Source organism: Hippopotamus amphibius, chromosome 6 (genome assembly GCF_030028045.1).
Source record: "Hippopotamus amphibius kiboko isolate mHipAmp2 chromosome 6, mHipAmp2.hap2, whole genome shotgun sequence".
NCBI classification, from domain to species: Eukaryota; Metazoa; Chordata; class Mammalia; order Artiodactyla; family Hippopotamidae; genus Hippopotamus; species Hippopotamus amphibius.
Window position 1 is genome coordinate 89,509,913 of NC_080191.1, and position 14,783 is coordinate 89,524,695.

The window sequence follows — 14,783 nt, forward strand, 5'->3', positions numbered from 1 at the left end:
CTAATCTGTTGTTTTGAGTCTGTCATGGTACTGAAACACATACCCAAATTTGTTAGGATTATATGCAAAGTAAAAGCAAATGAAACCTAGAAAAGATTTCTTGATCCACCTGAGTAAAGAAATACATGGACTTTAATACTTTGGATTTATGATATCTATTTTGGAAGCTCAGATATATTTTTCCTTCTTTCTTATCCCAAGGCTCATTACAGAGAAGTGAGGTTTACAGATGGTTGAATTTTGAGGTTTAGAAATCTGTGAAGCGGTGTTGAATTTCATAAATGTTGTCTGAGAATGTAACAAATCAGAGAGAAATTTTCCATTTTCAGAGTCTCCAGTAAAAGTGGACAGTTCCTAGAAATATTCCAGTTTAAAAAATGATTTAGAACCAGTTGAATACAATTTCCAGCACTAACATTAGCCAAAATACATCAATAAATAGGTTTATTTTCAAAGCATTATGACACAGATTAAGCTTAAAATTATTTCAATACCAGCATTATACTTTTATATTATTGTTTGTTGTATTTACATAACTATAACCAGGACTCAACTCTGGGCTTCACAATTTATTCCTGAGAATTTAGTTAATAGTTGCAGGCTGCAATAATTTATTTTCTCCTAAAAACATTCTTTCTGCCCTTTAAATGAATACCATTTTTAAGTGGTTGACTCTATAGAAGACCGTTTTTATGAAACTGTTATATTGTGCTCAGATATTGCTTATAGGATAAGAGAAAAAATACACATCTTACTTCAAAAGAACAGCTTGACTTAAGAATATATTATTATTATTTTTAATACATTTATTTAATTGTTGGCTGTGTTGAGTCTTTGTTGCTGTGTGGGCTTTCTCTAGTTGTGGTGAGCGGGGGCTACTCTTGGTTGCCATGCATGGGTGGCTTCTCGTGTTATAAAGCATGGACTCTAGGTGCTTGGGCTTCCGTTGTTGTGGCACGTGGGATCAGTAGTTGTGGCGCACAGGCTTAGTTGCTCCATGGCATGCTAGATCCTCCAGGACCAGGGCTCGAACCCATGTCCCTTGCATTGGCAGGCAGATTCCTAACCACTGTGCCACCAGGGAAGTCCCAACAATATATTATTAACTGACAAGAACAGTGGCCAAAGGATCATAAATCTTTCATCTCCATCAGTAAAGAGTTCCATTGTGTTCTAACTGTGTCATCCTAATTCTCCATTTGTCTGCGAGGAGTTTATCAATTGTGAAGAGCGTAGGAAATTTTGTGTTAGGGAGTGGATGTATATTTGTGGAAACAAGCATATGTGCGATGTGCATACACACAAGAGTGCATTACACACTAGGGAGAAGATGTCTTGTTCTTTCCCCATTTGCCAACCATCCGGATTTAAACAGATATTGAGAGGTTTCCAACATCAAGTTCTGGAACCCAGGTTAATTACTTCTTGTTTAAACATATCTTGATTATACAGATCAATTAGAGCTAGCAGATAAATAGCCTTTTTATGTAAACCGATGAAAAGCTTTGGTTTAGGATAACAGAGAGCGGCCTGTGCATTTTCTTGATTATAATGGGTCAGATTGTGCAGCATGCCCTTTACAACCAAGGCTGTTTTCCACATAAGGGGAAAAGCTTTGAGGCCCACAGCTTCCCTTCACTAGCTGTATGACCTTGATCAAGTCACTTAGCCTTCCTAAGCCTCACTCAGCTCATTTTAATAACACACATATTAATAACAGTTACTTTGCAGGAGTGTTATAAAGATTAAATGAGATACTACATGTAAAACACTTAACACAGTGCCTGCCATGTATAAAGCAATTAACAAATATATACCACATCTTATGATGCTGATGAGGAGGAGGAGGATTTAATTGTGGCTACAGAAAAAGAGAGAGGCAGGGAGGAAAGGAAGGAGGAAGAGAGAGAGAGAGGATGAGAGAGAGACAGGGAAAGAGAGAAAGGAAATAAAGGATGAATGAATGAATGCATGTGTGAATTGAATGGGCAGGTCTTCAGCTAAATTTAGATTTCTCATAGACTGAGAATCCCACAGAGTCTGTAGTCATCCCAGGGTGCTGGGGATTTGGCAGCTGCTGACAGCTTTTGTTCTACACCATCTCAGGCTGTTGGGGCTCTTGGGCCATCCTGCAAGGCTTGCTATGAGATTGCTACATTTCGGGTGAAATGCTCTGTATCTGATGCACGCAGAACAGGACACCTCCACCTGATCTCTCTCTTTAGACACCAAACCTTTAATCTGGCTAACTCCACCTGAATCTCAGTGCCACAGCCTTCCAGATCAGTTCCCTTTGCTGGCCTTCTCTGTCCTGTCAGAGCAAGAAAATCTCCTGTCGTCTAACTGTTGCTTTTAAAAGACTAAGATGAAAAATTCATGTCCTCTATACTTAAAAAAGGTCTGAAACAAAAATTCAAGAGAGTCCTATGTGATTGATATCAATATCAGTGTGAATGAGTAGATGAACATAAATACAGACATATAGGTTATTACTGATCCTATCACTTTTAAAATATATATACAATCAATGGCTAATCACATGTCAGAAAATGTAGATCCCACTAGTTTCTGTGATGTGGTGTGCCTTTTTAAGACTCCTTTTATAATTCACTGGTGTATCATAGAAGATGTATTTTACAAAGAAAAACACAAGGCTCATGGAAATAAACCAGGTTTCTCATGGTCACACAGTGATGTAAAACTGAGTTAGGATGGTCTGCAGATCCCATGTCTCTCCCATACTTTCCTTCTATCCTAGACCTCACTGAACCTCTGCAAGCATCAGAGCTTGACTTCAGTTGTCCAAAGGACTCACAAAACTAAAAAGGATGAGACTCCCAAGATCAAATCAGTATTTCATAGACTCTGTAATACACCACAATCACCTGTACCATTTCTAAAAATACATGCTTATTGGGACTCACTTCCTGGGGATTCTAGTTAAGTAAATAGGAATGAGGTCTGAACCTTTGTGTTTTTAAAGTACATCATAGAAGATTCACATGCAGAGCCATAGTTCATAAATATAGGTTCTCGGCGGTCACTGGGCTGCCTCTCCCGAGCAGCCCTCGGCATCCAGCCAGTGCTCACCTGGACAGAAGCCTGCACTCAGAGGACAGGTCCTTCCAGGAAATGAGCTTTTCACATGTAATGCAGCCACAGAGACTAAAATCAAAGTGTCAGCTTCTTATCTGCAGATTAACTGGAGCTGAGGAGAATGTAGAACTAGAATTATAGAAAGTAACTTTAGGATGAAAATAGAGACTTAAAACACTAATCATTACTTTCTCTCTCAAGTGGGAACTTTCTATGGAAAAAGTGATCTTCTTAGCTGGTTTTGACAAGCAAGTCCAAAGGCCCTAGTCATCAAAGGAGTGGCTATTAGAGGACATTAGTTTGGAAGGAACAGGCTGACCAGTTAAGAGATGTGGCTGACACACCGATCAGAATGGCCATCATCACAAAATCTAGAAACAACAAATGTTGGAGAGGGTGTGGAGAAAAGGGAATTCTCCTGCACTGTTGGTGGGAATGTAAGCTGTTACAGCCACTATGGAAAACAGCTTGGAGGTTCCTTAAAAAAATAAAAATAAAACTACCATATGATCCAGCAATCCCACTACTGGGCATATACCCAGAGAAAACCATAATCCCAAAAGAAACATGTACCATAATATTTATTGCAGCACTATTTACAATAGCCAGGGCACGGAAGCAACCTAAATGCCCATCAACAAATGAATGGATAAAGAAGATGTGGCATATGTATACAATGGAATATTACTCAGCTATAAAACGGAATGAGATGGAGATATATGTAATGAGGTGGATAGACCTAGAGTCTGTCATACAGAGTGAAGTAAGCCAGAAATAGAAAGACAAATATTGTATGCTAACTCACATATACGGAATCTAAAAATGGTACTGATGAACTCAGTGACAAAACAAGAATAAGGATGCAGATGCAGAGAATGGGCTGGAGAACTCAAGGTTTAGGGGGGCGGGGGGTGAAGGGGAATCTGAGACAAAGTGAGAGAGTAGCATAGACATATATATACTACCAACCATAAAATAGATAGCCAGTGGGAAGCTGCTGTATAACAAAGGGAGATCAACTCGAGGATGGATGATGCCTTAGAGGACTGGGACGGGGAGGGAGTTGGGGGGGTGGATACAGGGATATGTGTATAAATACAGATGATTGACCTTGGTGTACCTCAAAAACTGGTACAAGAGTGTAAAGCAATTATATTCCAATTAAAAAAAAGAGATGTGATTGATGACTGATTTAAAAGGCAGTTGAAGAAAATGGGCACTTAGAGATGTTTTTGCTCAGAACACAGTTAACCCCCCTCCCCCCAGTATTCATGGGTTCTGTATCGGTGGGTTCAACCAAACTTGGATGGAAAATATTCAGAAAGGAAAATTCCGGAAAGTTCCAGAAAACAAAAATTGAATTTGCCTCATAATGGTAACTATTTACCTAGTGTTTAGTATTTATAACTATTTACATAACATTTCCATTGTATTAGGTTCTACAAGTAATCTACATATGATTTAAAATATATAGAAGGGTGTGTGTAGGCTATATGTAAATACCACACCCTTTTATATAAGAGGCTTGAGCATCCTTGGATTCTGGTATCCACAGGAGTCCAGGAACCAGCCCCTGGAGGAAACTAAGAGTTGATGGTACATAGTTTTTATTAAATTATGATTTGATGCTTGCAGGGTACCTGGAGTTTGAGAGTGTGAAGCCAACCTCTTGCTACCCAACTGAGATTTTCTTCCAGGGTTTGAGCAGGAGCTGCAGATACAAATTCTATACGATGTAAACTGGACCTTTAATGCTACAAGCAGCTTGAAATAGACCGAGAACGGCTATTCAGTGGGTCTTGCTAAAACTTGGCAGAAAACCAGAGCTGCAGAGGGAATATTGGTTAGGAAGGATGCAGTCATTTCATTAGTAGATTCAGTAAGAGAGACTTACAGCACCTGGTTACAATTGTGCTGGACCTAAGAGAGGCAATGGAACACAGGAATGTCGGTCCCTAGGCTTACAAGCAGGTTACTAGTGCAGAATTTGCTCCTGAACTAAAAATATAGTGTGGGAAAACATTTGCAAAATTATAAAAATCAATAGCTTTCCTGTTTGGTAGGATACTCAGCCTGGAAAACTCATTTAATGGATATAGATACTGGAATGAGCTGCAGCCTTGCAATTGTGGTTTGCTGCATTTTAGAAATTGGTATGATATTTTACATTTGGTAAGTGAGAGATGGGCTGAATTAGAAACAGCAAGGTCATGGAACATGAAAAACATTCATGGAATGAGGTGGAAAATTAAGGAATATCCTAGCAATAGACACTAAGAGAAGAGTGAGAGTTGGTGGTAGTGTCATGAGATGAGAGGAGTCTAAGAGGAAATATTCAGGAGGACATTGCTTTCCTGCACCTCTTAAAGCAGGTGTTTATTGCTTTGCCACAGATTTTTGAAGTCTAATTTTCATCCTTCAGGTGACTGGGAGTATGTCAAGTGAATGATTTCAATCCAGAAATTACCAAAGGTGATAGTATAGAAATATATTTATGCAAATTAAAGTTTAAATGCTACAGCTATTTAATGAAGATGCATTCTCATTAAGTTAAATTTAAATTCTGAAGAATAAAATTTCTCAAAATTTGTCTTTTAAGATATTTTATTAAATGTACTGAATATACATAAGTGAATAAGTTTTACAACGGGAAAAGGTTTTAAGGTGCTGTATTTTAACCCAACTGTAAATATATTTTAATAAACTCAAAATGTACCAAATTGAATTTTACATTATAAAACCCTCAATTTAATAAGAAAAATTCCTGAGAGGAAAGTAACTGCCCACAGCTCCTTTTTCATTTCTGAGAACTGGAACAATACACTGAGCATCAAACGTCAGAAAAGCCAAAGCTTTGAAACATTTTTTCTAAGGATATAAGCCGCTGGTCACTTCTCCCAAGCAGTACCAATTACTGTTCTTAAACCATCAGGGAGTTTGCTCTTCCTGTGTCCTAGTGGACAGAAAGAGCAGAACAAATTTTTCTTAAAATTTGCCGACCTAACTAGCTTAATCAATGGGTTTCTGTCATTTGTTCACTCAAATCTTTTCTTAAATTTTGTGTGTGATGAGTTGGAATAAATATATCCATAATTACACTAAATCTTTGGTCTGATTTTTAAGTATATTTTGGCACCCTAAGACAAATTAAACATACCTTTAAAAATAAATGAATTTTAACTAAACCTAAAACAATATTTAAAATTTATACTATAGAGTCCCTCCTATCAGGAAGCATGCACAAGCCTCCTAGATACCTTGCCCCACAAGAGGGCAGACAGCAGTAGCAAGCAGTATCAGCAGTATTTTGTCTTGTGGAACTGAAAACCACAGCCACAGAAAGATATAGAAAATGAAAAAGCAGAGGACTTTGTACCAGATGAAGGGACAGGATAAACCCTCAGAAAAACAACAAAATGAAGAGGAGATAGGCACCCTTACAGAAAAAGAATTCCGAATAATGATGGTGAAGATGATCCAGGACTTTGAAAAAAAGATTGGATGCAAAGATCAAAAAGTTTACCAAGAACATAGAAGAATTAAAGAGCAAACAAACAGAGATATGCAACACAATGACTGAAATGAAAAATACACCAGATGGAACCAAGAGCAGATTAACTGAGGCAGAAGGGTGAATAAGTGACCTGGAAGACAGAATGGTGATAATCACTGATGGGGAAAAGAATAAGGAAAAAAGAATGAAAAGAACTGAAGACAGGCTAAGATACCTCTGGGACAATGTTAAATGCACCAATATTCACATTCTAGGGGTCACAGAAGGAGAAGAGAGAGAGAAAGGACCCAAGAAAATACTGGAAAAGATTCTAGTTGAAAACCTTCCTAACATGGGAAAGGAAATAGCTACCCAAGTCCAGGAAATGCAGAGAGTCCCAGGCAGGATAGATCCAAGGAGAAACACGCCAAGACATATAGTAGTCAAATTGACAAAATTAAAGACAGAGAAATGTTATTAAAAGCAACAAGAGAAACACGACAAATAACATACAAGGGAACTCCCATAAGGGTAACAGCTGATTTCTCAGCAGAAACTCTGCAAGCCAGAAGGGAGTGGCATGATATATTTCAAGTGATGAAAGGGAAGAACCTAGAACCAAGAATACTCTACCCAGCAAGGGTCTCATTCAGATTCGACAGAGAAATCAAAAGCTTTACAGACAAGCAACAGCTAAGAGAATTCAGCACCACCAAACCAGCCTTATAACAAATGCTAAAGGAACTTCTCTAAGTGCGAAACATAAGAGAAGAAAAGGACGTACAAAAACAAAAACAAAACAAGAAAATGGTAATAGGAACATACATATTGATAATGACCTTGAGTGTAAATGAACTAAATGCACCAACCAAAAGACACAGACTGGTTGAATGGATACAAAAACAAGACCCATATATATGCTGTCTACAAGAAACCCACTTCAGACCTAGGGACACATACAGACTGAAAGTGAGGGAATGGAAAAAGATATTCCATGCAAATAGAAATCAAAAGAAAGCTAGGGTAGCAATACTCATATCAGACAAAATAGACTTTAAAATAAAAAAATGTTACAAGAGACAAGAAAGGACATGACATAAAGATCAAGGGATCCATCCAAGAAGAGGAGGTAACAATTATAAATATATATGCACCCAATATAGGAGCACCTCAATACATAAGGCAAATGCTAACAACTATGAAAAAGGAAATGCGAGGCAGAAATAGAGACACAGATGTAGAGAACAAACACATGGACACCAAGTGGGGAAAGCGGAGAGGGTTGTGGGGGAATGAATTGGGAGATTGGGGTACGAAACTGTACACTCTAAATATGTGCTGTTTATTGTCTGTTAACTGTATCTCAATAAAAGTTCTTAAAAAAAAATTGATACTATAAAAGTCCAGAGGAGTATAATGTAGAAAAGCATTTTCAATTTGTTACACATTGTCCAAGTATAATTTGGCCCTTATCATTGTCTCTAACATGAAATGAATGAATAATTCTTGCAAATCAAAATTCAAAACCAAACTATAATTAATGTTATGACTTTATGTATAGATGCCTATAAATCCCTAATAAATCAGATCTTATTTTAGAGCAAGTTATATATCAATCATCATATATGCCTCCCGTAATGTTCCTATAGCAAAAAATAATGTTTATTTTTATTCCTTCCTTAGATAAACAGTTTGACTTAATTTAGATAAAAGAAGACAAAATTGTTCCAAGTAAATTCTTCTAGAACTGCTTAGATTGTGTCCTTAGAGAACCATGAAGGACAAGAATGAAATAAAGAGGGCGTCTCTCCCATCCTCCAGACAGGCAACTTAACCAAATGTGGGGCCAGAGACTGAGGTGCTTACTGAGAGTCAGACTAGAAAATAATTTGTTACTTCTTGTTTTTCATGCAATTAACAGACAGATGGAAGAGGAAAAGTTCTAGCCCTAAGCAAAGTTGTGATGTTTATATAGGTTAAGACCTTTTCACAGGCTGCTGGTATTTTTTTTTTTTTTGACACCACCCATCTTTAGTGGCCATCTGCTTTATCTCTCAGTGATGACCTGTGATTGCATTAGTTTAACTGCCACCTAGTGGACCAATTTATACCAGGCATGTCCTGTATTTGTGTAGTCATAAAATAAGAGATAATTCTTGTCACGTGTATGCAAAAACTACATCAGGAAATTAATAAATACGATGTCAAGGGAGGACCAAATATATATTCATTTTCTGATCTTGATCAAGAGTTATAGATCCCATGAATTTTATAAATAGTTTATCATTTCTTTGTTAAAGGGGAGATAGAATCTAAAAAATTCTTGAAAACCTGAAATTTCCAGAAGCTAGGAAAGAAACATTTCTGCTAGCAGAAACTTGTTTTGCTACAGTTTGAGTGGTGTTGGTGGGGGTGGGCTGGGTGGGACAGATGGGACTAAAACCTAGGTTACATCAGAAGGAGAAGTCCACCAGGGAAAGAGGCACTGAGCTGCCCTGTAAGATGCAGAGGTAGTTCAGATTTCTTTATTGTGTAAAATATCTTATATATCTATTGTAAGTAAGTTTATAAGAAAGTATTTTATTTCCAATTTAAAATCATGTCTCATCTGACAATAATCTACACTAGCTAATTATTTTTGTATTTTCAAAGAATTCCATTGTCTCATTTTTCTCATATTCTGATTAATCACTATACAGAGTGCTGAGCTAACTTTTTAAATTCTTCAAGTAACTCCTTAATAACATTAAAATCCAGTTGCAAAATTATTGCGCACTCTTTTGTAGACAGCCAATTTTTTTTAAAAAAGTTATTTTGAATTTTACTAAGAAAAGAGCCATGACTGGGCATATACTGCTTCAGAAAACTATGTGAAAAATACTGTCTCATATCTTTTAGTTTTCAATTGATTGTCCAATAACTTATCTGCTTCTTTAAAAGATAAGTCATCCGGTGGGATAATCAGTCCAGGATGGGGTCCTCTCTCTTTCTCCATCATTGGAAGAGTAAGAAGGAGGGTGGTTTACAGGGAGGCCCAGGGACTAAACCTGGCCTGAGGGGACTGTAGTCTGGGTCCTGTGATGATTTGTGTTTGAATTGCCTTCCAAATTTAGCATCAGCAATATGTCATTTACGATCAGGATGTCCATCTTCTTTTGAATAACCAGGATATCTGTTAAGTCCAGGCCAGGTTGTGACATAGAAAGCGTTCCTGGAGTCAGTGACCTCTCTGTGCTTTAGCCACTGCTCTCCTTTGCTGCTTCCTCAGTTTACTGGTACCTGGTGGTCTCCACCAGATGTCTACTATGCTGGTATCTGAACCCTACAAACTTGTGAAAGCATGTCCCAAATTGGTCTTCCTCTGTTCCAGGGTTTTGTGAGCCCTCCATTTAAAGACTAGGCTACAGGGTATTCTACCAAGGCCCCAAAATTGGAAATTATCTTTACATAAATCAAAAACTTAGGAAAAACAAAAGAAAATGTTCTTTACCTGGTAGAAAATTGGCATGTTTATTTTACAGTAACTTCATTAATATGAGTATAGGGGAAAGAAAAAAGGGAGGGATCCATAAATAGGCTTCATAATAGCAGCACAATATCTTTTAAATACTGATTTAAAATTTGTGGACAGCAATTTTTTTCATCATATTCTTTTAATGTCCTTTTCTGAGTACATTTTTTGTGCATAGTGTGGGGATGTTAGTGTTGGAGTAGACTCAAATGTGTGTATTTATTATCTATCTACTTATCTTGACACAAATAGCTCATATACTTCCTCATTTCTCATATGCACATTGAAATATGAGTAGACTAATTGACATAATGCAGTGATCTATCTTTTTTATGCTTTCACTAGAGAAAAAGTGCACTCTACTGAGACAGCTTCAGCTAAGTAAGTCTCTCTTACTTCATAGTGTACATTATTCTGTGTAGGAAGCAAACAATTCTGTTGACAATTGGCCCATAGATAACCTCTTTCAGAGCTAATTCCTGTTCAGTTACACTCTGCAAGTAAGTCAAAATATGAAGTATAGTATGAACAATTTACCTTTTGAAGGATCCAGAATATCAATATGAAGGAAAAATAAAACTGACATGAAGTTCATAATGTTATAAGATAAGAACTATTTAATCCATGATATCTATTTATTTAATAGATTTATGCTTGACATCAATTTCTCTGGCACTGAAAAGCATTATCAGGATTTTTTAAAAGAAGATCTCCTAAATGTAGTTGAATCTTGTTAGCAAAGAGCTGAAAACTAGAGATTCTATGTAAATCACATACAACTATATAATAATTATTTTGTTATATTATTATTAATTATTAGAGTATGCTATTTATTATTATACATTATTTTAAAGATTATACTCTATTAATAATTGCATATGGGGTTTTTGCTGTAAAGTTCTAATTTATTCAGTATAAATGCAATGAAACAAAATGATTGGAAAATGTTTGTGTAAATTGTATTTATACATTTTCTAAGACATCTACCATTAACTCTAAATAATGAGATCTCTACTTTAGGTTATTAATATCTAATAAAATTAAGTTTTGAAAAACACTTCAAAATCATTTTAAATTTTTCTGTATAAATATCTGTAGCGGTTGAACTCAGTGACAACGGATATCCGTGGCAATATTGAGTCAAACTTTTGTCAACAGTCTCCAAACTTCTGTGACTTTGATTCCCTATTAATAAAATATTTTGTTCATATATTTCTAAAGTATGAATTATTTGTAAATGACATGCTACATGACATTCTGCTAATACAATTATAAAAACATGCACACAAAATATCGATAAAAATGTAATACAGTAAATAAAAATAATTTTAAATGTTTATTATTAATCTAAAATTTTTGCTTACTTAAGTTATTATAATTGATTCGTGAGTGCAATGTAGTTAAATGTGCCATCATCTTCTTTTATTGTTGAATTTTGCCAGTCATTTGAGTCAGCTTCTAACTGCAATTTGTGAAAATACGTAATTTTAAGAACTGACCAAGATGAAAAAGATACCATATGGTGGTATATAATCAAAAATGGAAAGAGTATAACCTTGGCTGTGCTTCCTAAATCCTTGTATTTACATTCCAGCCACACCTACTAACTATGCAAACCCTGCAGACAGAATGGGGAGTTACTGCTGTTGGCTTTGTCTTCTCTGCCCCCCTTCCTTTTGCTTGTAGGTACTGTTGTGGCTGATATTCCTGGAATCTATGATTGTCTGGTTTAAGAAGGTACTTGTTCCTACAGTGAGTGCTTTATTTACTGTTCTAGTTCTTTGGAGACACTGCCATTGGTACTATCTGATGACAGCTTTGACAGAGCAATCTCTCCCCTCCATCTGTCACTTTCATTTCCCTCTTTACTCCATGACACACCCCATCACTCTCTTCTAGTAAAAGAGGAATCCTTCTTGAGAGGATTCCTTTAAAATTGCTCAGCAGTATTTCTTCTATTTCTTTGGATTTCACTACTATCCAGGCAATAAAATAAAGTGGCTGAGATCTCAGATCTGAAGCCAGACTACGGTGTTCAGATTGCGGCTCCACCATCTATAAACTATACCTTTGGGCTAATTATGTCATTTTTCTGTGCTGCAGTTTCCTGAGACATATGAGGAAACATATGGGCAGAATGTGGAAGTAATTGCTATTTTTGTGAGGTGATCAGGAAAAGTAAAAGGAGATATTGAAGTAAGGAGCTGAAAAAACTGGCAGAGTAAGCCATATGAATGACCTTGGGAGCATGCTCAAGGTGACATTTGAGGTGGTGTCAGCAGCAGGTGTCAAATTCTCTGGGGAAGAGCATGTTGGCCTGGCAAGAAATAGCATGGGAGGTGAGTCTGGCTAGAGTGGGAAAGCGTGGTCCAGAGTGGAGGAGTTCAGAAAGAAGGAACAGAGGTGCACGACCACAGACAGACTGAGTTGGCTCTCACCAAGGCTCCACTTTTCACTCTGAAGGAGTGGGGGAGTCAGTGGAGGACTTTGAATAGAAGTTTGATGTCAAAGTCTGAGTAAAGTTTTATTCTTTTCCTTGCATTTAGTTCTTTGCTCTGCCACACTGCATTCTAATCCCGTGGTCCTACCTGTCCTATTTCCCCATGCCAGCTTCTTGAGGTCCAGCGTCTTTAATCATTCATCTTTGAATCTGCAGAGCCTACTACACCACCTGGATTAAAGCAGATGCTCAATAATTATGTGCTGAAGGGATGCATTACAAAAGGGAGGAAAATGCAGCTCTGAATTACTCAGCTGAGTGCAGTAGAAAGATCTGTGTTCTGAATTCAGTATTGATACAGGTAGAGTCTGCTCAGAAATATTGGTTTTGTGACCTTAGGACAATTCTGTAGTCAATGATTTACTCATCAAAGCTTTTTGATTTGATTATATGAACAAAGTATGGAACCTCTCTAATTATCTGGGTCTGAGTTTACTTGTTTTTACACTGAAGGCTGTACCTCTCTGTAAAGCCCTATGCTAGTTCAAGACCTACTCTAGTTCTAAACGAGGGCCATCAAGAGCCTCAAGGAATTTTTTTCTTAACTTGCTCAAACGGACCATTTCCCAGGTACGTTTTGATGAAATTGAAGACTAGAAACTATCTCTCAACTACTAAAGCCTTAGGCCTATCGAGAAGCCATTAGTTTTATAAAACTTTAAAATGCTTTCTCCCATTCAGTTTGACATTGCTAATGATCTTGAGTCTACTTTTCTCCTTGATATTCTTATATTGTCTAATTCATAAAATTTAACAAAGCGAGTATCACATATAAACTTACATCACTCTTTAAAGATAAAAGAGATAGGGGCACATTAAAATATATGCATTAAAGTAGCTGCATAAAAGTAACTATATTAGTTACCATCAGATGCTGAGATATGAATTCAGCCACTAATTATTGAAATACATATTTAATAATTCATGTTTCATTAATAATGTACCATAAAAATACAGCATGTAAAGAAATATATGATCTATTTATTGTGGCATTCTGGAGAATTATCTTGAGGCTAAAGACTAATTTAAAATATGATTATCCTTATTACACATTTGGGCTTTTTCATGAAATGGCCGTATATTCTGCTTATGACCTAGCTTTAACGTGGCTCCTCTGAAATTTTTCTGCACTGTTTTTAGTGCCTTGAGGGAGTAGGATAGGATTTAAACTAAGATCATTCCTCCATAATCATTGCACATTATTATAGCATGTTGAAATAATAATAAAATTTAGCATTGCCGTATTTTATGTGGAGGGAAAGAATAAGCTTGCAGTGTGTTTTCTGTTACTGCCCATTCCAGGGTGGAAAGCCTGTATGTATTTTTTTTTTCTTGATTTTAGTAATGGAAACAAAAGGTGTCATTTGTTTCACTTGACATGTTTTCTAATGTATTTGATCACCTGGGATCAAAGCATTTGGTGGTATCTCCAAGGACTGCATGGCTCTTAAATGGTGACATCTCAAGGAATGGCCATAATGTTGTTGACTTCATCTTATATGGAAAATATTTGCCGTGGCCCAATAAGGCAGTTTCAGGGAATACAATTGTAATTCATGTTTGTTAATTAATCTAGGTAATAGTATACTTTTGAAAATATCCTTTATTGTTCAGGTGACTATATTGCTTAAACATATTTGTATTGCATAACAAAAGGAGTCCTTTATGTTGATTATATATGTATGTATGTATGTATTAACAATAAGTATTTTGCTCAACTTATTGACCTTGACCTTGCATTATTTATTTTTTATTTCACTTAACATATTCTAGTCCATCACTGGTATAGTTGAGTCCCCAGGACCTGTCAACAAATGATCTTTGCCTTTTCTCCTCACTCTTAGCATTTATTCTGATGCTTCTAGGGTCCATGCCCTGATCTGGTTGCCCCTGGAAACTCTGATGAAAAGCTCCCAGCTGAAACCAATGTCCATCTTTAAGCTCCTTCTAAATAATTAACTTCACATCTTAGCTTTCTTTGCCTCACGTCTCCAAAACTCGGTGGTGTTTTTTGTTATTGTTTGTTTTTATTTTACTTCTGATAGGACATCCATCTCAACTGTGGAAGATACACTGCTTTTACTTTTATTTCTATTCTTTTCTTTAAGGATAAGCTCTTAAGATCCTATAAGGCACAATGTGTTCCCTTAACCAGGGAAATTTTTTTTGATTAATTTGAGAAA

General features: G+C 36.5%; 1 protein-coding gene across 1 annotated transcript in view; it reads left to right on the plus strand.

The window, feature by feature from the left end:
- Positions 1–14,783, plus strand: part of EYS (eyes shut homolog) — a 1,676,468-nt gene that overhangs the window by 424,718 nt on the left and 1,236,967 nt on the right. The window lies entirely within an intron of this gene.